The following is a 25,307-nucleotide window of genomic DNA, read 5'->3' on the forward strand; positions in this document are numbered from 1 at the left end:
GAAATGGCGGTGTATATCCAGAAGGAGTTTAATAAAGGGACCCTAATTTTACTGCCAGTGCTGGGTGGCTTGATCGGTGGAAAAAACGGTACGGCATTGGGCAGCTTAATATCTGTGGAGAAAAACTGTCAGCTAAATCCGATGAGGTTGTGAAATTTAAAAGACAATTTCAAGAAATAATTCTTGCTGAAGGATTATCCGGTGAACAGATTTTTAATAGTGATGAGACTGGGCTGAATTTCAAGATGCTGACATCAAAACTCTTGCAGCCCAAGCCAAGACGTCTGCACCTGCCTACAAGCGAAGTAAGGAAAGAGTACTGCATCTACTGTACAATTGAATTAATAAGTCAATAAATAGAGTCCCGTAATACATAGTACATAATACAGTATAGCCTTCCTGTTTGTTGTAGTTCATTTTCAAAGTTATTCCGTATTATCCGACATTTTCGGTGATCCGACGTACTCCAGGTCCCGTTTAAGTCGGATAATCGAGACTCTACTGTAATATACCAACAACAATGACATGGAGTAACAAGAATTTTGACCACCATTCAAAATTTGTCTAGCTTAACTGTAATCAAATCCCTCGAACTTTGCATCATCAGTAGAACACTGTATCATTGGTGCACCGTGGCAGATTGGACCTTCTCCGCGTTTTCCCATTTTCACACCAGGCAAATGCTAGGGCTGTACCTTATTTAAGGCAACGGCCGCTATCTTCAGAATCCTAGCCCTTCCCCATCCCAAATTGAAAACTTTCGATGTATTAGAGTGACGCCAAATCATTAGCGAAAAACAGAAAGGAAACTACAAAGCCGGCAGCTTGAATCTTTGAAATGTGATACAGTAACCGAGTACCACTTTCACTGGTTTCTCACCAAAGCGCCCACAGTTTGAATACTGGTTAATGAATGTGGTTCGTATCTATGATTGCGATTGGGTGCAAATCAGAAGGTTCTTACGGTATGAACTTTCACCCCAAATTAAAACCGTCCCCTTAAAAAACACACAATATTTGGACTTGACAAAATATCGATTCGCTTCATTGACTCTTCAGAACTGTTAAAATTATTCTATCGTACAATGGAACGACTGTGATATTGCGCTATATTCCTCTCCACAAGGTTGTTTAGGAATTACTTGTAAATATATCCCCGTAAGTAGCAATGGTAATATGCAGAGCATCTTATGACAGAGTAAACTAATTTCACATGCTGTAAAAAAAAAATCATTTGTCGGTGCGACGTTAAACATGTAGCAATAAATATATAAATATTATGAACACGTCATTTCCTTCATCTCTTATCGTTCTCAATATACTTTGCTTTGGTGATATTTTCTGGCGTATAAATATAACATTTGTAAATCACGAAACACTTTTCATGAACTCGCAGCAGTTTTTCCACTCCAAACATATTTCTGTCCATCAACTCAACTTTGTACCTTTGTTATCGCGTCACCAAAGACGTGGCTTCTACAACTTTGCTCAAATTTAATTAAGGAGGAGATATTACATGCAGCTGTATAGGTCAAAGTGAGGTAAAACGTTTCTGCTGAGAGCGTGACATTATGCTTGTTTCCGGACCGAAAATTTGCCCGCGAAATTCTAGAAAGGGTACTTTCCTGATAGAACCTATGTTTAAAGGTTTTCAACTAAGGATTTACTACTTTTTCATTAATGATATTTCGTTACGTGTCCATTAGAAAATCGCTTCTAGCTTAATCTTCGTACCACGGGACGAGCTAATGAGACAATCTGCGTGCCTGGCGCAACCTACGGACCAGCTGACTTACGTCATTATTTCCTGAGACGTCATTGTTTTTATAGAGCTGCAGAAGAGTACCCCATACTCTACGTATTTGCCTACAATATCTGTCAGGTAAATGGAGGTGATAAACAAGGAGACAAGAGACCATTGCCTGAAGAAGTGTTCCTATATTTTTTCTTGCTGTAAGCGATCTGTAAGTCTCAGACTATATTCATGACAATTGGGATGTTTAATAAATATTATCACGAGTTGAAGCGTTAAAACGATTGCGTTACCATAATACTGACGTCAGCATTCGTACTACTACTAAAACCTTTTCATTCCGCTTAGACGGTAACGCCGTCTCTCAGGCCAGGAGATTTGTTAAGGCAAAGGAGATGGACGGATAAGATGAGGGCGTTAGCGGCCGTGGCCTATACTAGGAACCGTCCCGGCATTCGCCTTAGAGCAAGAGAATGGGAAACCACGGGAAATCATTTGCAGGACAGCCGACGGTTGGGGCAGCCGTGTCTCCTGAAAGCAGAGGCGTAGAGCCACGATGGAGCCGTGGCCACTCCTCCTCTGCCCGGTTGGCTGGTTGGAGTGCAGAGCTGTTGCACCATGGATCAGCCGTGGCCAATTGTGGGTCGAAACCCACTCTGCATCCACCGACACAGCATTCGAGTTCATAACACTTATATAATATTGTACGTCATTATCCGAAATGTATTCTTCAGAATAGCCTTTTTAATGCTATTTGTTCGGGGCGTCGACCCTTGTGGATCTTTTGCCCCTACTGGCAGCATATTGTATGAAGCGCGTGCTATTGGAATGGCGGAAGTGTGGAGTGTTGTATGTGAGGAAAGGAACATTACGGACGACACAAATATCCAGTCCCCCGGCCAGTGATATTAATCATTACAATTAAAAACCGCTGACCCGGCCGAGAATCGAACCCGGGGCCACCGGGTGACATGCGAACGCGTTGCCCCCTACACCTCGGGCCCGGACCACTCCATAGCCTCCTACAATCTAAAAATTATCGTAATTCCGGGTCTTGTCTCGTGTGTTCAGGGTTGCAGAATCGAATCCCGGCGCAGCAGGTGGATACTGAAACAAAAATTCTAGTGATCTATTTGAGTATATTTAACGGCACACTTAAGAAATCCTTTTTTCAGGACAGTATTCCGTTAATTGAAAGGACAGTAAACAACATTTCTCCTCCTTTCTGGCTTTCCCTCAATTACTTGGGGTCAGCACTGTCTATGGATCTAGACTTTCCTGAGGCCAACTCTAATTCAAGGGATGTATTCACTATTGCATGTTCCCGTGGGTGTTTGTATTTTGATGTGTTGTATGTAAATGAGGATGTGTATTAAGGTGAACTCAAACACCCATCCACCGAAACAGAGGTATTAACCACACTCCATTAAAATTACCGATGGCAGCTACATTTTTGCACATGCTATTTTATGGTCTTCTCATCCTGTTTGCAAAATGCCATTGTCGGTGTCGATATGAACGTATCGATAGTTTCCTTGTAAGGAGAACAACTGTAGCTCAGAGGAAAATCCTTTTTTAAATGGAGTCCATCTTAAGACAGTCCCCTTGTTAGTAGCTAAAACCATTCTTAAATTGTCATTCCAAACCGAGCAATTCACCCAGTCAATTAGCAAACGTCTTTTCCGTATCCGAGCGCTCGATGAGAACATAGGACCTCACTGATGCTTTACGACCACTGAAATAATAACTTTTACCGTTTTTCGTGATGTCAACGGGCTGGAATATCCTCTACTGGAGTAATTTTGCGTGACACTAAATCTACCGACAAGAGGCTGGTGTATCTTAACAACTTCAAGTGCCTCTAGAATGAGTAGGAGTCGAACCGGCAACTTGGAGAGAGAAAGCCAGGCGCTTTATCGCCTCTGCCGTTTAGCCCGATGAAGAACCCATCTTACGCTACCTGTAGCGAAGCATCGTGGTAGGAGTGCGAAGGAAGCGGCCATGGCCTTAATTAATGTACAGCCTCAGCATTTGCCTGTTGGGATAATGGGAAACAACGGAAAATATCTTCAGAGCTGCCGAAAGTAGGGTTCGAACCCACTGTCTCCCGAATGCAAGTTCACAGCTGCGCGCTTGGGTAAAGTTATTCCATGTACTGTAGTTATTGCTGGAACCTCTGAAATGAAATGGTGTATAGCTTTTAGTGCCGGGAGTTTCTGAGGACACGTTCGGCTCGCCAGATACATGTGTTTTGATTTGTCTGCCGTAGGTGACCTGGGCGTCGTGATGAGAATTAGCTGATGACTAAGACGGCACATACACCCTGCCCCTGTGCCAGCGGAATAAAACAATTATGGTTAAAAATTTACGACCCTAACGGAAATCCATTTATACATGAAGCTGGACATTGTAACCTCTGGTGTATGCACGTTGATTCCATAGTATTCCGTGGCTCCATCCCACATCCAACGCAGACAATGGTACAGCGGATATTTGATCGCACTGTTAGACTAGGTAGTGTTGAGGGAAAGTGGGTAGAGTGTCAGATATGTTACAGTGCCCATGTACGCGCTTGAAAGCACCCGAACTCAAGATGACTTCCCAAATTTTACGTTGGTTGGGGCTGTAACTCACGAGCAGGTGTACGATATATACTGTATATCTATAAACTGAGGTATTTCGATCATGTATTGCCATCATTTTACCAACCCAAAGAGTGTGAAGTAGTTACTTCCCCATAAACATTTTATTACTTGCCACTACTTCAGAAATGCCTCCAATTACCTCTCTCACACAACAATCGAAATACCTGAGCACGTAACATCACCCTTCTTGCATAGCGCACCCACAGAACTACCATGTTCTGCATGTCATTTACCGTTTAGGCTCTGCATCCCGTGAATGGAATATAATTCCTTAGAATATCAGGGCTTTGCAAATCGGAAGCGCTTTCAAAGTAACTGTGCGGGAGGTCTTCTGGAACTAAATGACTAATTAATAATTCTACCAATTAAAATTGTGTTCTCTTTTATATCGTCCCAATGTAACTTGCTGACTCCTGTTAAATTCATATACCAGGAGAATTAGCTGCCCCTGCCAAGATTTGCTTCTCTGCTAGCATCTCGTTTGATACTAATGCACTGTAAGGACATAGTGAAAATGATACTGAACGCCATTATCGTTCCCGCCACGTGATTATAGACCGTTCGAAAATTATGTCATCCTTTCAATCATTTATCGTATATCATCTACCATGTAACAATGTTAAGACGTCATGCCAAGTGACCGGCTATACCAAAACTGGAAATTAACGCTTACTATTACGACCAAATGAGGGGCTGCCTGGCCGACGCGGTAAAGGCGTGCTTGGTTCGCCCGGAAGGACGTGAATTCGATTCCCTGTCAGGAAGTCATAAAATTTAAGAAACGAGATTTCCACTTCGGGAGGTGCACATGGCCCTCAGGTTCACTCAGCCTACACCAAAAATGAGTACCAGGTTAATTGCTGGGAGAAAGGACGGCCGAGCATAGAGCTAACCACTTTACCCCACCAAGTGCCGAGGTTAATGATAGTGGAAGCCTTTACCATCCACCCCTCCAGGGGCCTTCATCGCTTGTATGGAGATGACTGCTTCTCTTTACTTACTACGGTAAAATGACTTGGAGAGCGTACGAAACAAACGAACTGGAGGAATAACGTACCTCATGGCATTCTTATATCAAGTTTAACTCACAGCTTCGGCGTAGCGCATGTTGTCAAATGTTAGCCTTCAAATTAACAGAACTTTGTATTAATAGTTTGATTCCTACATCGTACAACAATTTTCCCTTCGATGTGAAGCATCAGTGCTTTAACACTACTATACGATCTGAATAAAGTCGCTTCAATAGACTGTTCTGGACAGAGCACGTAATAAGCCATATACGACTACACGGGCAATCGCACAATAGGTGAACAGCAGCCAGGCTTCCACACTCCTAGTACTGCATGCGCATAAATACCACCCCCACTACTTACAGCTGAACGAGAAACTTTACGGGCGGGATTTCGTAGACCAAATGAGTTTATGCCAGTGGCCGTCAGGAAATATGCAAGAAATGATGCAGTATTCATGTCGAAAATGCTGTTCTCGGATTCCAAAATAACTTTACCTTCAATCGTCACAGCATGGAGTCAGACAATCCCCAGTTGGGTGATCGCCTAATGGGATTGTATTCATTGAGGGCCATTTAACAGGCTCACTCTGTCTGCACTTTCTTCACCATGGACTTCCATTTCTGCTGAAGAATGTGAAAGTTTGAAAAGGTTCATCGATGTGGTTTCAACAGATGGGGATCCACCATATTGGACGTTAGCAGTCCGTAGCCATCTGAATATATATACAGGAAAATGGATGGTAAGGGAAGGACTGAACTCTTGGCCCGCCTTGTCATCTTAGTTTACTCCATTAGACTTGTTCTTGTGGGGGGTTTGAAACAAACTGTTTACACCCAGAAACCAGAAAGTCCCAAGCGCCTTCGACAACTCGTCGCCGAAACCTGCAGATCAGTTACACCTCCTATGCCACGGTGCATTAGAGTATCAATTCAGCGGCGTGCCCAAACCAAGCAGATCATCACATCGAACACTTAATAACGCGTCGTTCGTCCCCCGCCCCGCCCTCCGTCTTCGTGCGACCTTGATGACATATCGGCCCTTCTTAAGACCGCGTACACTTTCATTCTCTGACAATGTCCATGGAGAGGATATTTTACGTGCATTAAGGGACGGTAAGAACTAAACAAATGAAAAACAAAAAGTATGCCTGCCCCGTACTCGAACCAATCACAAGTAAAACTAGCGCCCCACAGCGTTCGGCTTGCTCTTCCCATCTAAGCTATACTGGATCGCGGCTCAATGCGTGTAGATTACAGATCGTGTAACAGTTTGAACACAGTCGCAATGTCCTCTTCGTGTTTTAGAGACGTTCCATTTAGATATCAGATAATTTAGAGAGCACACTCATGGTTTCTATTATTTAACATATAATGACATAAGAGTTTCCTATTTCTGTGTAGGTCGTAAATACAGAGATACGGTATCCGTTTTACTGTGTTTACTGTGCGTACAGGAAGGGCATATATTTCTGGACGTATATTGAGCTGCGGTTTGCATAAAACAATATTTGTAAGTGCAGCGGATTCGCCTGATATAATGATTCAAATTTATTTGTTTATTATTTTATTTATTTAATCCGTTTAGAGTCCAGGTTTGGTTTTTCCTCCGACTCAGCGAGGAATCGTACCTCTACCGCCTGAAGGGCAGTGTCTTGGAGCGTGAGACGTTTCGTCGGGGATGAACTGGGAAGGAGGACCAGTATCTTACCCAGGCGGCCTCACTTGCTATGCTGAACAGGGTCCTTGTAGGGGATAGGAAGATTGGAAAAGGTAGGCAAGGAAGAGAGAAGGATGCGAGTATGTGTTCGCAAAGGTATGTAGAGCCGAACCTACTAATTAATTCCGTTGCCAAAGCATTGATACGCCGAAAATGCTTTTAAGTTCTTTTAAAATGCAAGGAGGCTCTCTGGAAATTTAACATTTGTCTTCCAAAATTATGTTCTGTTGAAGCCTTATCAGGAAGTGGCCGTGGCCTTAAGTTAGGTACCATCGCGGTATTTGCCAGGAGCGTAGTGGGAAGCACTAAAAATTGACTTCGGGGATGACTGAGGCGGAAAACGTACCCCCTCCCCACCACTACTCAGTTGACCATCAGAGGCTAAGTGCACTGCGTCCCAGTTCTCGTGCCACTTTTCAAATTTCGTGGCAGAGCCGGGAATCGAACTCGGACCTCCGGGGATGGCAGATAATCATTCCAACCACTACACCACAGTATCTTTGTTTATTTTCTATAACATATTTAGTTTAATTAGTTCAAAAAATAAATATTTCTTGGAAAACCTTTTAAAACACATTTAGCACCCGAAGTCCAATACTTGTATCTTGATGTTTACATATATTTTTTCCTCATACTAGCATTTCAGTTAATATTCCGTCGTAGGTATCAAAGATTAATGTATATACCCATATTCTATAAACCCATACCCACGCGGCTTGAATCTTGGCAGGATGATTTATTAATTAATCGTTAATCATATCAAATCATTTAGATGAATTCTGGAGGAAAATATGGAGGATAATAATTGGGATAATAATAAAGTGCCTTTATCCAAACCTGGACATTAGCCGTTGATCAAACCTCCCGAGCGATTGGTTGGCCAGTACCTTTCTCCTCGTCTTCTAGCCAATAGGACGTAAGCCATACCAGTCCAAGTGGGCAACCCTGGGCTCTCAGTGCTCAGAACTAGACCCGAAGTGAAGAGAGAGTGACGGCTAGTGAATGAGAAAAGAGACGGAGGGGAGTGAGCTAAAAAACTGACCTTTTTCCCGCATGTAGGATAATGCCTGACATTTCTTTTACTACAACATAGTGATGTGGGGTAAAATTGTTTGAGTAGAACAAATGCGTAATCCCGCTTCCAACGTAACGTCGGACATACATGACCTAATTTTAGTCTCGTCGAGCTTCGTGACTACGAGTATGTGTTCGCAAAGGTATGTAGAGCCGAACATAGTAATTAATTCGGATACGGGGAAAGTTTACTTTTTAGTTCTTTTAAAATGTAAGGAAACTGCCCGGAGAAGTTTAACATTTGCCTTTCAAAATTGTGTTATGTTGAAGCCCTATCAGTTCTCTGTGAAATTCGACTGGAGCCTGCACAAAACCGACAGAAAAGGGCGTCATAAAAAGGTTTAATTCAGGCGATATTTCTTCGATGATTTTTCTGAATTATTGTCGAATAGTTGAAGGGCTGCACTGTTGCTTTCAGTGTTACAGTCGGCGAAGTGAAGGCTCCACCTTTAAGGTTCGAATTCTGTCCAACATAGCACCAATCAACAAGCTTTCGCCTTCCAACGAAACATTTAAATCAATTTTACAACTGGTTTTACGTCGCACGACACAGATAGGTTTTATGGCGACAATGGGACAGGAAAGGGCTAGGAGACGGAAGGAAGAGTCCATGGCCTTAATTAAGGCACGGTCCCAGCATTTGCCTGGTGTGAAAATGGGAAACCACGGAAAACCATGGCTGCCGACAGTGGGGTTCGAGCCCACCATCTCTAGAATGCAATATATTTAAATCACCCAAATGATTTGTAATATGAACGTGCATTGCTACTCGCCACAGCTGCAGCGAGACTGGCCAGTGAAGGTCAGTTCCGGACAAAAACTGGGCTGCGTCAGGGCTGGCTAGCTCTCGAACGCTGAGTTATAGTGGCCTGACGTAGGCTACATATCTAAGTGGCGATCACGTCCATTGTTGCTTAACTTTGGAGATCTCAACTGATCTAGTGTTTCAACTCAGCTATGGTATTGGTAGATTTACGGTGGCTGCATAAAATGTCGAAGTTGTCGAGGGAGAAGGTTTCTTGGGTAACACATATTCGATAAAGGGAGCAAGATCTTAGGTTTACGTGATTGTGAAAATTGTGTCCATAGTCAGCTTTACGTGGATTTTGAAACATTTGGATGTGACTTTTAATTTAAAAATCCCACATATATAGTCCGGGATTTGAACCGAAGCCGCCTTAGTGAGAAGCCAGTGAAAATGCCATTTGGCTGTCACCCTGTCCTATCCTGTCTAATCTACACCACATTGTGCAATTTTTTTTAATTTTTATTTTTTATTTTTTTGTAGGCATTACTGTCGTGTTATTTCTTCTAATGTTGAATGTTGGGTATTCAGCCCGAAGGCTGGTCTGATCCTCTACAAGTCCACCAACAACTGTCATAGGTAGCCTAGGTGTCACTGAAGAGACATACCAGGAAAATGAGGAGTGAGATAGTTTCCCGTTGCTTTCCTCGCTGAGCCAAAAGTTATTACATATAAGTCTACCAAGCCCACTGAAATGCATGCACCGACCACCTGTCCTACGTGCGATATTTTCACACCATTCAAAAAAGGGACTGGCTGCATAAGGAACGGTATTACAAGCATCGCTCATACCTCGGTCACTTTCATATTGTCAAAGCCAAGGATGAGACTGAGACAGGTCAATGAAAGTAACAAATATTTTCTAGCCCATACCAGAAGACATAGTGCACTGTAAACACTACATCCCGCCAGCAAAGGCACCTAATGTTGAAAGCGTCTGCTATATTTTCGTTATTAAATATTGTCCGGCTCCATGGCTACATGATTAGCATGCTGGAATTTCGTCCCGGACTCGATTCCTGGTCGGGTTCGGGTATGTTAACATTCATTGGTTAATTCCTATGGCTCGGGGGCTGGGTGTTTGTGCCGTCTTCAGTATTAGAATTCATCTTAGGTAGAGCCCCATCCTCAAAGAAGCGCATGTCGCCTATACGGCCTCAACTCGCAAAACTTGGTCCAGGCCTTTCCGGAGGCCTCATGTCTTTGTTATTCTAATAATCACTAAATATTTAAATCTGCAGTAGCTTCTTAAGGCTAGTTCATAAGCAACACAACTACTGGTCCCAGGATACAATACAGATGAAAGGATTTGTTTTATTCAGTTGTCGCCGTAATGCATGATGAAAATTAGCTTTGCTTAATATCTCGCGACATGTGCACTTGAGAGAAATTCGGCCAGTTATCGTTTACTATTTGATGTCGACAGTACGATGAATTAGTCTCGGCTGTGTTCTTTAGCCTGGGAAATCATCAAGCGCAAGGAGAATGGTACTTCGTAGAACGATTCTGGAAATGGATACGATCAGTTCTCTTTGGTCAAAGCCTTTGATATTGCCAAATGTTGCGGATAATATGATCGCAAACCAGCTAGTAGTCTGGCAAAGCGAGGCCAAGAATCATTCTCCATATAATGGCCCGTCAGTAGAAGTAGGAAGGGAGAAAAACTAATTCCCAGTACGGGAAAGTTATATTTCTCACAAGATTATTTGCACTGAAAGAACAAAAGCAGTGTGGTGTTCCTGCGATCTAGAAAAACGAGTTTCTAGTCGTAAAAACAACGAGTTTACCTTCAGAGTTGAAACAGAAGTAATACCCCACGGTTTAAGTAAAGTTTTGAATTAAAATCTACCCCCAGAATACTTGGTCTCATATTTCGTAATAATAATGTTGGCGGGATGAATAGCTCAGATAATAGAGTGCTGTTATTAATGCCTTTATTATGATTCTGTTAATTAATATTTGTGTGCCGTTGATCACTCACGGAGCCATTGAGGAGGGCGCAACATGCATAACATTCTTCGTCTCCTTCTTCCTGGCCTTCTCCTAATTTACCTGGGTAGGCACTTATTTGAATTAGCCCTAGGTTAGCGACCGGTTGCCCATCCTGACGCACACACCGTGCAAAGGGATATATTCACTATTGCGTGTTTTCGTGGTGTTAGTGTAGTGTGTTATGCGAAGGTGAAGGTAAATGCATTAAAACGAAGACAAACTCCCATTCCCCGAGCCAAAGAAAATAACCGTCGTTTTTGTTTGGGTCATCAGAACATAGAGTCGTTTGATGCAGCTCTCAGTGTCACCCGAACCTGTGCTAACCTCTTCACTTTTACGTAACTAATACATTCTACATCTCTTTGTCTTCTTGGTTTACCCCTACCTTTCTTACCACGTGTTATTCCATCAAAAACTAACTGAACAAGTCCTAGGCGTCTTATGACTTGTCCTATCATTCTCTCTGTTCTTCTCGTTAAATTTCGTCAAATCATTCTCCTTTCACCAACTCGATTCAGCATCTCTTCATTCGCGACTGGATCTGCCCGTCTCACCTTCAGCATTCTTCTGTAACACCACATTTGAAAAACTCCTTTTCTCTTTCCTTCTGAGCTAGTTGTTACCCATGTTACACTTCCATACAATGCCCCACTCCACACGAAAGTCTTCAAACACATCTTTCTTATTCCTACATCAATGCTTTAAGATGCTTTTAGTGAGGCCTTGCTTGAGTTTGCTAGTCTGTATTTTATGTCCGCCTTACTACTACTATCGTTAGTAACAAGTAACAATATTCCTCTATTTCTTTCAAGAATTTCCTGCATCACCTGAGCCCTACTGCTTGGCTTAATGGTAAGCGTAGAGGCCTTCGGTTCAGAGAAACCCCATTTCGATTCCCGGCCATGTAGGGGATTTTAACCGCATCTGATAAATGCCTCTGGCTCGGAGACTGAATTTTTGTGTTTGTCCAAACACACCCCTCTTCATATTCAGATAACACATCACACTACCAACCGCCACAGAAAAGAACACGCAGGAACTGATATGTTAACGTGGGACATATATTGCGCAATTCAGAGTAGTAAATTTCAGGTCTGGATTAAGTCACAGAAATAATGATATTGTTCTGAGCTTATGTTGAATGAGTGTCAATGTTTGCTTCGAGTTAAACGAGATCGCATCAGCATAATTTACTCCTAAATACTTAACACGCTTGGTTTTAGAAATGCATTTAATGACCGTTCTTTCCTCAATTGTATATTATCGTGTACCGGTACACATTTTCTTTTTCGTTTGTTTTAAAATTCTACTGACAGGTACATGCTCGCAGTACAGTGTAGAGAATACGAAATAAAAATCGTACGCATATTGCAAGGCACAACATATAATTCCAATGTAAAAAGAACACGTAGTTTTCTCATTAGAGTTGAGAATAACGCAAACAAAGAAAGGTTCCAATTTCAGGGCAATATGTGTATTCGGAAGATATTAAAACAAGACATCCTACCTTCACCTAGTGTATGTAGTGTAGATCATTAAATGGAGAAGGCGTGTTCCATTGTACGTTTGGCCTGAGCAATAGCGGCAGAATGGAGTCAAGCCCACCACCGTAATAGCCCATAATACACACATCCGGGGTATACGCTGCTGGTCCATAACAAGCTGGGTGGGGGATATTTTCAGGACCCTTAAAAAGTCATAGAGTTTTAGCAGTGATTTATGAATACAGATTTCCATGAACAACACCAAATTACATATCATTTATATTTAACAGAGAAGTATTTTCTTTCACCAGGCAAGTTGGCAGTGTGGTTAGGGGCGCGCGGCTGTGAGCTTGCATCCGGGAGATAGTGGGTTCGAATCCCACTGTCGGCAGCCCTGAAGATCCTGAAGATGGTTTTCCGTGGTTTCCCATTTTCACACCAGGCAAATGCTGGGGCTGTACCTTAATTAAGGCCACGGCCGCTTCCTTCCTTCTCCCAAGCCTTTCCTATCCCATCGTTGCCATAAGACCTATCTGTATCGGTGCGACGAAAAGCAACTAAGAAAAATAAAGAAATATTTTTGACGGCTATGTACAGTAGCTGAGTTAGATAGTCGCTCAAATTCTGTGTTTAGTTTCGGTAGTATTTATGAATGCTTGAAAGCGAGAGACCGGTCAGTACTCCAGTATCCTTGAAGGGACGTTAACCGTATACTCCTCACCCTGTGCCACATCTTAAACGGTCTTATCCTGCATCACCGAGCGACTTGTCCATGTGATGCTGAAATTCGCATTCGAGGACTGAGGGTTCAAACCCCCCAACTTTAGTGCGACGTTAAACCATTAGTGAGTGAAATAAAAAGACAACACCACTGTCCTTTCAAGTGACCTGCAGATGTTGGAGCGACACGCGGTCGTCGTGGCTAAATCCTGAGCAATATTGAAATACTATTTTCTCGTGTCGCTCATATCATTTATTTATTTATTTATTTATTTATTTATTTATTTATTTACTAGATGATGTACCCGTGCTTCGCTACGGGATTCTCAGATAGACTGGATTAGTCGTTTTCCTAACTGAATTCAACATAGGTAATTACAAAAACGTCAGTAGGAATGTAGCGATTGAAAGCAATGTTATTATATAAAATACTCGATCAAATGAATAAACGCACCCTTTCTCACCTTCAACGAACAGTACTACGGTGCCGACCTAACAGTCCAAAGTTCCAGAGCTGCAATGACCAGGTCGAAGTGAGCCGTGAACACTCCTCTGCCATTATTCAGTTAAATTTTCACACTGCTCATTCCAATCAGTGCCTCAGAGTAGCGATTGAACAGCTCGAATGCTATGATGAACCAGTGTGTTACCTACCAGTAGTATCAGAACATTTATTAACCAGAGGAATGGCATGCTAAAGTAGAAAGTTATCTAACTCCCCAGCTACTTCCCACCAATATTCAGGCAGGCTGTTACACTCGGTATGACCGGGCGAGTTGGCCGTGTGGTTAGAGCCGCGCAGCCGTGAGCTCGCATCCGGGAGATAGTGGATTCGAACCCCACTGCTGGCAGCCCTGAAGATGGTATTCCGTAGTTTTCCATTTTCACGCCCGGTAATTGCTGGGGCTGTACCTTAATTAAGGCAAAGGCTGCTTCCTTCACACCCCTAGCACTTTCCTATCCCATCGTCGGCATAAGACGTACCTGTGTCGGTGCGACGTAAAGCAATTTTTAAAAAAATACTCGGAACGCAGCAATAATCCTATCTATCGGAGATGAGTGGAAATAAAAGACACAAATCACATCACAACAAACAATGGTCAATGTACTGTTATTGTTGATTAATTTTATGAGCTTTCTATAACGTAGGCCTTCACGTTAGTTTTCTTTAGGCTTTGTAATATTAGGGCGTCTTATAAAATTATTTATATAGTAGACAGTAGTTCCTTTTCTCAGAATTTACAGTCCTATTTTCATTAAATTCTGTTTACCCACTTTCTCGTGACTCAGCGCTGATATGGACTTAGGAACAAAAATCAAAATTCATGAATATCTCTGTGAGTACAGGCGGTACGGTAACAAAGTATAAGACATAAGTGATCGGAAATTTAATAACTTACTACATAACTACTACTAACTACATAACTAAAATTATGTTTGGGGCCGATGACCTTAGATATTAGGCCCCTTAAAACAACAAGCATCATCATCATCAAAATTATGTTTGTTATGTAGTATTTATCGATACGACCACTAATAACAGAAATATTTGAGAAGTACATGTTAGGCCTTCCCCTAAACTTCCATTTCACTCAGCGTGAATACAATTATTGATGGCCTAGATTATAGCGATATATTCCCCGACTTTGCATGCCAATGTTCAATAAGATACGACCTCTAATAACATAAATATTTGAGAATTAAATTTTAGGCCTTCTCGTAAACTACCATTTTTCTCCGCGTGAATACAATTATTTATAGCCTAGATTGTAGCGACTTATTCCCCGTCTTTGTCTACCGATTTCCTTTAAGATACGACCACTAATAACATTAATATTTCCGAATTATTATAATTTGTTTTCTATTTGCTTTACGTCGCACCGTCATGTCTTATGGCGACGATGGGAGAGGTAATGCCTAGGAGGTGGAAGGAAGCGGCCGTGGCCTTAATTAAGGTACAGCCCCGGCATTAGCCTGGTGTGAAAATGGGAAACCACGGAAAACCATCTTCAGGGCTGCCGACATTGGGGCTCAAACCCACTATCTCCAGATTACTGGATACTGGCCGCACTTAAGCGACTGTAGCTATCGATCTATGTGAATTAAATGTTAGGCATTCCCCTAAACCACCATTTCACTCAGCGTGAATAAAGTTATTCATGGCCTAGATTATATCGACTTATTACCCCGACTTCGCATACCGATTTTCATTAAGACACAACCACTAATAACATAAATATTTGAGAATGAAATTTCAGGCCTTCACCTAAACTACCATTTCACTCAGCGTGAATAAAAAAAAATATAGCCTAGATTGTAGCGGTTCATCACGCGACTTTACATACCGATTTTCATTAAATTCGCTTCAGCCGTTTTCTCGTGATGCGTGTACAGACAGACAGACAGACAGACAGACAGACAGACAGACAGACAGACAGACAGACAGACAGACAGACAGACATTACGGAAAAGTAAAAATTGCATTTCCTTGTTACTGTGGACATGACCGATACAGAAATACCATTCTTTTCAAATTCTGAGCAATGTGCAGACAAAACTCATATTTTATATAAATAGATCATAAACTTTCCTACCTTTAAGAGCTCCACTCAAGATGATACTTTTACTTATGTCATTCTACGCCAACTCACCACTGACAGCACGAAACATACAGCATAGTCTAGTTATTCCCAAGTCTTCCCAATTCAAAGTTTGCACCATTTTAGTAAAACTTCTCCTTTGTCGTAAATCAAATCCTGCTGCTTTCCTTTGATTTGTTTCTAGTTCTCGTATCAAGTTGTCCTGGTGAGCGTCCCATACACTGGAGTCATACTCAACTGCGGTCTTACCAGAGACTTATACGCTCTCTCCTTTACATCCTTATTACTACAAACCCTAAATACTCCCATAACCATCTGAAGATAGATTGAGTACCACATTCATTCCTGAGGGCAGAGGCAGCTGACGACAGGTTTAAAATCGCCGACTTAAAGCCGACTGTGGGAATAATGGAGGCCTTTTACACTCCTGTTACTTATGAGCCTTTATTTTCGGTACGGAAATACCTTTGCTTAATAATAATAATAATAATAATAATAATAATAATAATAATAATAATAATAATAATAATAATAATAATAATAATAATAATGTGATGATGATGACGACGACGAAGAAAGTAGTTTCTGCCGATTGTTTGAGTAGATAAGTACGCAAGGGGTATAATGCTGGGATTGAGTGAGTTTAATTTCATGTACTTTTCCTTGTCTTGATGTAACCTTGTACGATTCAAGCCATATTAAAGTCGCACGAACTCTTCGTTCTGGGTTTGTTTAGGATTAGATTACGTATTTGCTCCCAAACAAGCGAGGATTCCTTAGCTGCGAGTCGATTTAACTTATTATCTCGTGACGTTGATGTTAATTTCTCCTTGAATTTTCTTCTCCCCTAGTTTCCCAGCAAGTGTATATATTCCCATCAGCGTAGCGATCTCGCGCATGCCCTGGCAAAGGCCTGACCTGATTGGAACAATGAAACCTGCGGCCGTGAGATATGAGTCCCCTCTCGGCACGCCAGCGCCCTGCGATGATTTACACATTTTTGAGAAGGTAGCGACCTTTCTCCATTTATCCCACGACTCCCCCACCGTTTTTCTCAGCGGAGATATAGTGAACATTCTTCATGAGGAAAAGTGAACTTCCTACGTAAGTTTCTTTAAAATGAGCCATGAACATCGTCCATAGAAGAACATTCAGACGCTATGAATTATATGCTTTCAGCATATTAATATATGCCTTTTATCCATCACATCGAACGTTTCATTAGTCTGAAACTATTCAAGATCTGTTATTCAATACAGAGGAACGTCGATATCTCGAATCACCTTGGGAGCTAAATTTTATTTCAAATTATCAAAATTTTGATATATAGAGAATACCATTTTTGAGCATGTATAGGACATAATTGAATAATATATATCTACGGGCTTATACTGAACACATTATTTTTAACAGTATTTACGAATATACACTCACTCTATTTTACGTCATCACTTTAATGCTTCCGTTAACATCATTTGAAAAAATCCGTTAGTCTCTTCTGTTTGTTACTGTTGACCTTTCCTCCCTTCGCGTTGAAACTTCTCGTCAATACAACGCAAAATAATTTTTTTTACAAATTGTTTTACGTCGCACATCTTATGGCGACGATGGGACAGGAAAGGGCTAGGAGTGGGAAGGAAGCGGCCGTAGCCTTAATTAAGGTGCCGCCCCAGTATTTGCCCGGTGTGAAAATGAGAAACCACGGAAAACCATCCTCAGGGCTGCCGACAGTGGGATTCGAACCCACTACCTCCCTAATACTGGATACCGGCCACACTTAAACGACTGCAGCTATCGAGCTCCGTCAACCCAGATTTGTAAATAGAGCTTGTCATCCGCGACTTCGGGGGTTGCTTTCGTACGTGACCGCTAATTAATTCACACCCGAAAAACAGCGAGGCTACGCCGATTTTCCGATCACTATAAGTTTTAGTTTTCCGGTTCCCGTCATATCAGCTTCCAGCGTTACTGTAACCCCTTCTTTACTTGTTAACTCTTCCTCACAAATCAAAAATGACGTATAACATAGTTAATGTTTCACAAAATTCGAGCTAGAGAGTACCGTATCTTTTGCTTCAACGGAGAAAATGTTTGGTTCGAGAAATCGATAAATTCGTGTAACAGAATTACGAGCAATAGAAAAATAAATGCACGTGAAGAATAGGCCAAAAGCCGTTAAGTTACTTCGAGATACTGAAAATTCGAGTAAAGGAGGTTCGAGATATCGAGGTTCGACTGTAATTAAATAGCGTTAAGTTATGTAAATTTAGTCCCCGACCAACTGGCTGGTTGGATCCTCAACAGAATCACCACCACCGAGCGAGTTGGCCATGCGGTAAAGAGCGCGCAGCTGTGAGCTCGCATCCCGGAGATAGTGGGTTCGAACCCCACTGTCGGCAGCCCTGAAGATGGTTTTCCGTGGTTCCCCATTTTCACACCAAACAAATGCTGGGGCTGTACCTTAATTAAGGCCACGGCCGCTACCTTGCCATTCCTATGCCTTTCCTGTCCCATCGTCGCGATGAGACCTATCTGTGTCAGTGGGACGTAAAGCAAATACCAGAAAAAAAAGACAATCACCACCACCAGGTGGGTTCGAACCCCACTGTCGACAGCCCTGAGTATTTTTTCCGTGGTTTCACATTTTCAAACTAGGCAAATGCTGGGGATGTATCTTAATTAACGCCACGGCGGCTTCCGAGAGAATAGGCAGGCTCATTAGAACCCCAGAAATACTGCTCAACATATCACTGTTGATCTGCAGGGTAATTATGGAGTAGATGTCCATGTATCTACTGTAGAGCGTAGGATAAAATATCAAGATTTGTTAGCTCACAGCCCTTGAAGGAAACCCTTTATAAGCACACTCAACAGAAATAAGAGGCAGGCTTGTTTTTACAACAGGACACAGCAGGAGTGGTGGGTATTTTGGAGTGACCAAAGCAAATTCAATATGAGTGGAAACAGTGCTGTGAATAAAACTATTGCGACGATCGTCGTCATTTTTTTGCTATTTGCTGTACGTCGCACCGACACAGATAGGTCTTATGGCGACGATGGGACAGGAAAGGCCTAGGAATGGGAAGGAAACGGCCGTGGCCTTAATTAAGGTACAGCCCCAGTATTTGCGTGGTGTGAAAATGGGACATCACAGAAAACCATCTTCAGGTCTGCTGAGACTGGGGTTCGAACCAACTATCTCCCGGACGCGAGCTCACAGTTGCACGCCCCTAACCGAACGGCCAACTCGCCCGGTACGAACGTCGTCAAAGCACTTAAGAGCGTTACTGTATATTCCTTTACAAGGTGACAGTACTTCTACGCCTTGCACTTTTCACGACTACGTGCATAACTTCAACAGACCTTACATTCATACTTGGCGAGAAATGCAATATCACTTAGTAGATTTCCAACACGACCATTATGGCTATCTGAAGTAGTAGCCTGCTTTTGAAACCAGAGTTATCAACTATAATTTGTCCAATATGTGGTCCTGGCATAATGTACACTTATATGAATCAAGTAACAATCATATGCAGAATTTTCAGAGAAAGTTGAAAATGTAGGCTCATCTTCATCAACAGCTTCTGGGTCCTACTTTGTATATGTAGAATAATAGATCCACAAATCAGCCATTTGCAATCTCCATCCTGAAATAACCCGAACAGTGAATGAAGAATTCCTTAATTTGTAGGCCCTCTAAAGAGCTGTGTAATCATAAGAGTAATGCTATCGTGGTGTGCAGCATCCTCGTCCTGTCATACAGGATGTAGCTTCTACCAGGAACAGTACGGGGCATCGATATTGCTCTACCACCGTGTCAGTTAAAAGGCTACGAAGGAGTTACAGAATGTAGTTTTTTTTTTGTTAGTTGTTTTACGTCGCTCCGACACAGATAGGTCTTATGGCGACGATGGGATAGGAAAGGCCTAGGAGTTGGAAGGAAGCGGCCGTGGCCGTAATTAAGGTACAGCCCCAGCATTTGCCTGGTGTGAAAATGGGAAACCACGGAAAACCATTTTCAGGGCTGGCGACAGTGGGGTTCGAACCTACTATCTCCCGAATACTGGATACTGGCCGCACTTAAACGACTGCATCTATCGAGCACGGTGAATGTAGTACTCGGAGAGATTGTTAAATCAAGCTTTAATAACACATCAAAGATAATTTGCGGGGAAAACGAATGCATTAATATTTATAGATGAAAGTGTATTTGTCCTCACATGTGGACATTAGGTATGAAGGGGATATGCTACTGTCTCAATCAACACTAAGCACAGTTGGGGCAAATCATTATTAGTTTTAATATCAGAAATGTTTCCAAAAAGGAGAATAAATGAATCTAATAGTAAAATGAATGCAGTTAAGAATACTGTGTGTGAAAGGTTGTGAATACGTGAATTATAGTGGCTGATGTGCTAGTGGAAAAATAACAGGAAGAAGCAAGAGGTGAGTAGTAAATACGTTTGTTGTACCCACAAGGCAAAATCGAGAAGTGTGATGATTTAAATTTAATTTTCTAGGTGTCGGAAGGGTTGTTTTGCAGCACTACGAGAAGATGAGAAGGTGTCTATCTTGACACATTTTCTTCATGTACCAAACAAGACACGCAAGATGTCCATTTGCTAGGGTTAATTGAAGCCGTTCCTGTGAAACAACGCAGATCCAGGAAAGAATAACAGAAGAGGTATAGTTTAAGTTTTCGTTTATAATGTTTTGATTGAATCTCGGAAAAGAATAGTGTGTCTAAACGTTTTCCGTAGTATTCACGGTGTAGGCATAAGATTCTACAATCTAACTCGCACACTGTTTGGCGGAGAGAGATACCAAAACACAGTCGCGGATAAAATGATCCTACAAGCAAGGTGCCTGTTAGTTAAAGACGCAATAGACAATATTATATCAAGTCTTTTCCCATAAAACCTTCTCATTACGCTGGAAATGAAATTAATTACATAGACGCACACCTCACTGTGAAAAATATCTGTGAACTCTATTGTAAAATATACCGTGATTGCATGGTGAAATATGATGACTGTAGGGAGCATTTCCATACAAATTACAACTATCAGTTTGGAAGACCTCAGATTTATTCATGCTCTTTCTTTGAAGAGCTAAATGCTAACATGAAGAGCTCGAATAGTAAGGATAATTCTAAACATGCAGCAAAGGCTGAGTTGGAGATTTATCTTCGAAGGAGCCGGAAATATCGTCTCTTCAAGAGATATTTATAGCAAGGATGTTGATAGCACAGCCTTCGAATTTATCCCAAATTTGCCACTACCGAACCTTCCAGGTCAAGAGATATCCTATCTGCGGCAACCGTGGGGAAATATGTTTCATATTTATGATATGAAAATCAGGAAGTCTGTAGTCTACCTACATCATCGAGATGAAGGGAAAGAAGGAGCCAGTGAAAAGCGTTCCCTCCTCTTTTATCACTATGTGCAACTTTATGTTACAGACAACATGAAGGATTTTTTTCAGACACCTATCCAGGACAGATTAGAAACCATGCTATTGTCAGAACGTGTATGACGTTAGTTGCCACAGGAATGCTCCGTACAGTAACACACAGATTTCCTGAACGTGGACATACCTTCTGCCGATGACAGAGATTTTGGCGTTTACAGGAAAAATTAAACACATTGACAGTGTGTAAACTTCAAGAACGTGTATAATTTACTTCAAACAGCAATGAAGTATTTGAACTCTGTATTGTAACCCGGGCTAAAATAGTACATTTTGATACCTGGTGGCCTGACCTAGTCAAGAAAACTTCAATTTCCCGTGAATCTTTACATTTTACGTGAGAAAAAAGATACAAGCCTGCTCCACTGCATCTTTCAAACTGTTTAGATATTTTTAGTAAAAAGCCGGGGGTAGTTGAAGCCTCAGGTTTTATAGATTCTCCAGTGAATGAAGCATAAGAAGGAGCCAGTACTCATGAGAAGGATTCGGTGTATTTAGAAACTTAGAACTTTTAAAACGACCTACAACTTAGAGTGGTGAAAATTAAGACAAATACGCAAAGTTCTTATTATTGAAATTAATTACATTAGTTCATCAATAGGAAGTATTCTGAAATTATTTTCAATTGACAACACACTGTATTTTATCTAGTAAATGCTAAATTATACCTTTTTTGATATTACATTAAGTTTGCAGCTAAAATGAATTATCATCCTTATAAAATATTATTGCGAAACGGCAGACAGTTCTCCACTGCCAGAAACATAGCATTTGGTAATACCGTATAACACTGCGTACAGGCTGCACCTCACGCCTACAGTAAACCTTTATAAAATTATAAAAACACTTCCTTATCCTAAAAGTTGCAAAAACTGACATAATGCACTTTAGCTTCGACTGATTCAAATATATGACCGATTTTTCCTTCTCACACTATGGCGAGAAGTGTTCCCATAAGTGTTAAATGAAACAGAGATTCACCGCTAATTAAGAGAAGTGTGGAGTCCACAGTTCCGTCACACACGGATTTTAAAATTCACTGCAAAGATTGCAGCACGTAGCCGGGTCAGTAGGAGGTTAATTTATTAGCCACTGACACTCTATATGGACGAAACTGTGGACGAGTGTATTAAGACCTCTCACAACAGAACAGAACGTTTATGATTCCCACATTCTCCCGCCAGCTACCGAGTCCGTTATTTCCATTCCATTTCCATGTAGACAGGGATATCTCGATGCTTCTCCTCAGCCTGGGCTCGTTTGAGATATCCCTTTTCCTTTTTCGCAACCGAAACCTGTTTCTCGCCACTTCATAAACGACAAAATCATGGAAATGTCGATGGCAAAGCCGCCTCTAGATAGCGTCTGTGAAAGTTACATAATAAAAACTTACTTCACATAACTTTTCTGTAAAAGGTACGTCTGACCGAGAAATGTTCGTTTACCTGTTGTGTAGCACTTTTTTTACTGTGACACGCCTTATCTCTTCAGATACAAGCCCTCGACTGGCTGGCAGCGAACTTAAAGTTTCTCTTGTTATGTATCTGGAAAGGTTCTACAATTGGCTTGGAGATGCCAAGCCGCTGACCGTCATACGGGACCTCCTACAATCCATGAACTCCCCAGAGTTTTAAGTTAGCCTCACCCTGTATCAGGAGAGTACAAGCAAAGCTTCAGTTCATTGCTGAGCTTCGGGGAGAGCAGAGCCTTGAAATTGGCAGGCAGAGTATTCGGTTGTAAGCTATATATCCGATTTGACTACGTCTCATTTGTCCGAATATTTTCCTCTACTTCCATTAAACCAGAAATTTCAAGGAAAAAGTAGAGCATGTTATTGTCAACACGAAAATTTAACTTCGATTAATATTTTATCAACGAAAGCATTGCAATGGAGGAACATTATTACCCACAAATGGTGAGCTTGAGGTGGTTGTGTCAAGAGATTCTAGAGTCACGAAAGTAAAATCAGCATTATACTGTAAAATATTTCATTATGAAGCAAGCACCTGCACATACAATTTCATGAATTGGTATCCATCCTGTTATCTTGTTTGGGTCGGCCTACCACCATGAGAGGTGGTCTGTCATTGAACACAAACTGACCCTAACTATGTTGAAAGTGAGGTTAGCAGCCGAGGGTTATCGCAGTGCGGATGAGGACGATTCAAGTCCAGCTTCACCTCCAATGGTAACAGGTGTATATGTATTCTTTGAATTCTTCGGCTTTTTCGCATTACAGTATTTACCTGAAAAAACGCAGGTCCACGAAACACGAAGCACACACGAAACACGAAGCACACGGGGTTGAAACTACGGATATCCGTCTAAACACCAAAGTCTTCGAATGCTTAAGGGAAGCTATTCTCTAAAGCAATTTATAACTCACAGAGAAACCCAGGCAAATCCTGGGTCTGTTCTTAATTAAGGCCACGGCCGCTAACTTCCCAATCCTAACCTTTCCCATTCTTCCGTCACCAAAAACCTTCTATATTGAACCCGAGTGACTTAGGCCCATAGTCAGTCATGATTTGATCGGTAAAATAATATATGGTACATTTATTGAAATACAGAAGTGTAGTTGAAAATATTTCGTTTATGTAATGTCGAAATCAGAGCGAAGGAAGGACGACAGACTGGAGCCTGACGGATTAGCTCAACACGACAACTTTTAGCTACTTCACAGCAGGGCGAACAAGGAAATACAGAGTCCACAAATAAGTCTTGGTCAGAAAGAGGAAGGGGGAGAGTCATACAAAGGAAACTCACCACATGAGTAATACCTTGGGATATTTTTGGCAGGACGGAAATTCCGGGAGCTCGTGGAAAATTACAGCGGCTGCGTGTACATTCGCTGGCCTAAGTTCGAGCAGGTGGAGAGTTAAATCACGTGACCGCTTGCCGGCCAATCGTAAAAATTTAATGGAAGGCTCAGGGATACCATCTTAAGGAATGATGGATGAGATATTTTCGTAACTACAAAAGTATTCAGTAATAAATTATTGTGAGTACACGGATGGATGTAATGAATTTATTAGATGTCACGCATGGAAAAATAATCAATAATTATTGGCAAATTAAATAAATTGAAGGCTGGATTTCTTGGAAACCAGACAGCTTGAATGTCATTGGCTGAAAGAAGACCGCGTTGTAAGGGACGCTACCGAAGGCGCGAAATGTGAGGAGCTAAATCCACCCGTATCTCCTAAATCTGTGATCACCAGGAGTTCATATTTAATCCAGCAGATATGCTAGCGGAGTGGATTGATTTGATGTAAATTTTAACTTCCAATTCGGAGTGCAAGTACCGATATTAAAAATCCACCCCCTCCCTCAGGGGTATGACGTCAACGAATCCGCGGGAAAAAGGCTTCATCCATATATACGGGGCAAGGGATCCTCGCCAGCACACTTGAAGTGAATCTCGGGAGCTGAATTGACGGTCGCGGTACACTTGAATTAAATATCGGGAGCTGAACTGTTGGTCGCCGCTAACTTAGAATTCTACGGACGTACAGTCATTTAGTGGCGCGAGCATCCGCCAGTGTTCGTAAAATGTGATCGCGCTCAAGCAACATGAACTAGAAATAGTTAACGTAGGACAGTGTTTGTCATTTATAAATATCAGTGATGTAAAGTAATTGCACTGCAAGGGAGTAGTATAAATTATATCACCATAAGTACGTACATAACAGACTGTGTGACGAGCAGTACTTTCAGGGAATAGTAGCCTGTACTTTGCTATATCGAACCGATATCATGAACATGTCAAGAGTGCCGTACGAAACAAGCGTATCGCGACGGGCGTAAAAGTTGACACCTCGTCGTACGTGTCCAGGTCCATTGTGCGGTAGTTGGACGAAGATTAAATAGTGTAAATATTAAATTCTTGGGTCTAGGATAGTAATTTGTTGTATCAAAGTTAAAGTATTCAGTGTTAGCGTTGTAAATGGTGAAGGTTTGTGGAAATTAAGATACGAGTGTAAAATGGTAATGTGCCAGGAAATCTTTTGTGGAACTACGCCATCAAGAATGG

The sequence above is a fragment of the Anabrus simplex genome, chromosome 2 (assembly GCF_040414725.1).
Source record: "Anabrus simplex isolate iqAnaSimp1 chromosome 2, ASM4041472v1, whole genome shotgun sequence".
NCBI classification, from domain to species: domain Eukaryota; kingdom Metazoa; phylum Arthropoda; class Insecta; order Orthoptera; family Tettigoniidae; genus Anabrus; species Anabrus simplex.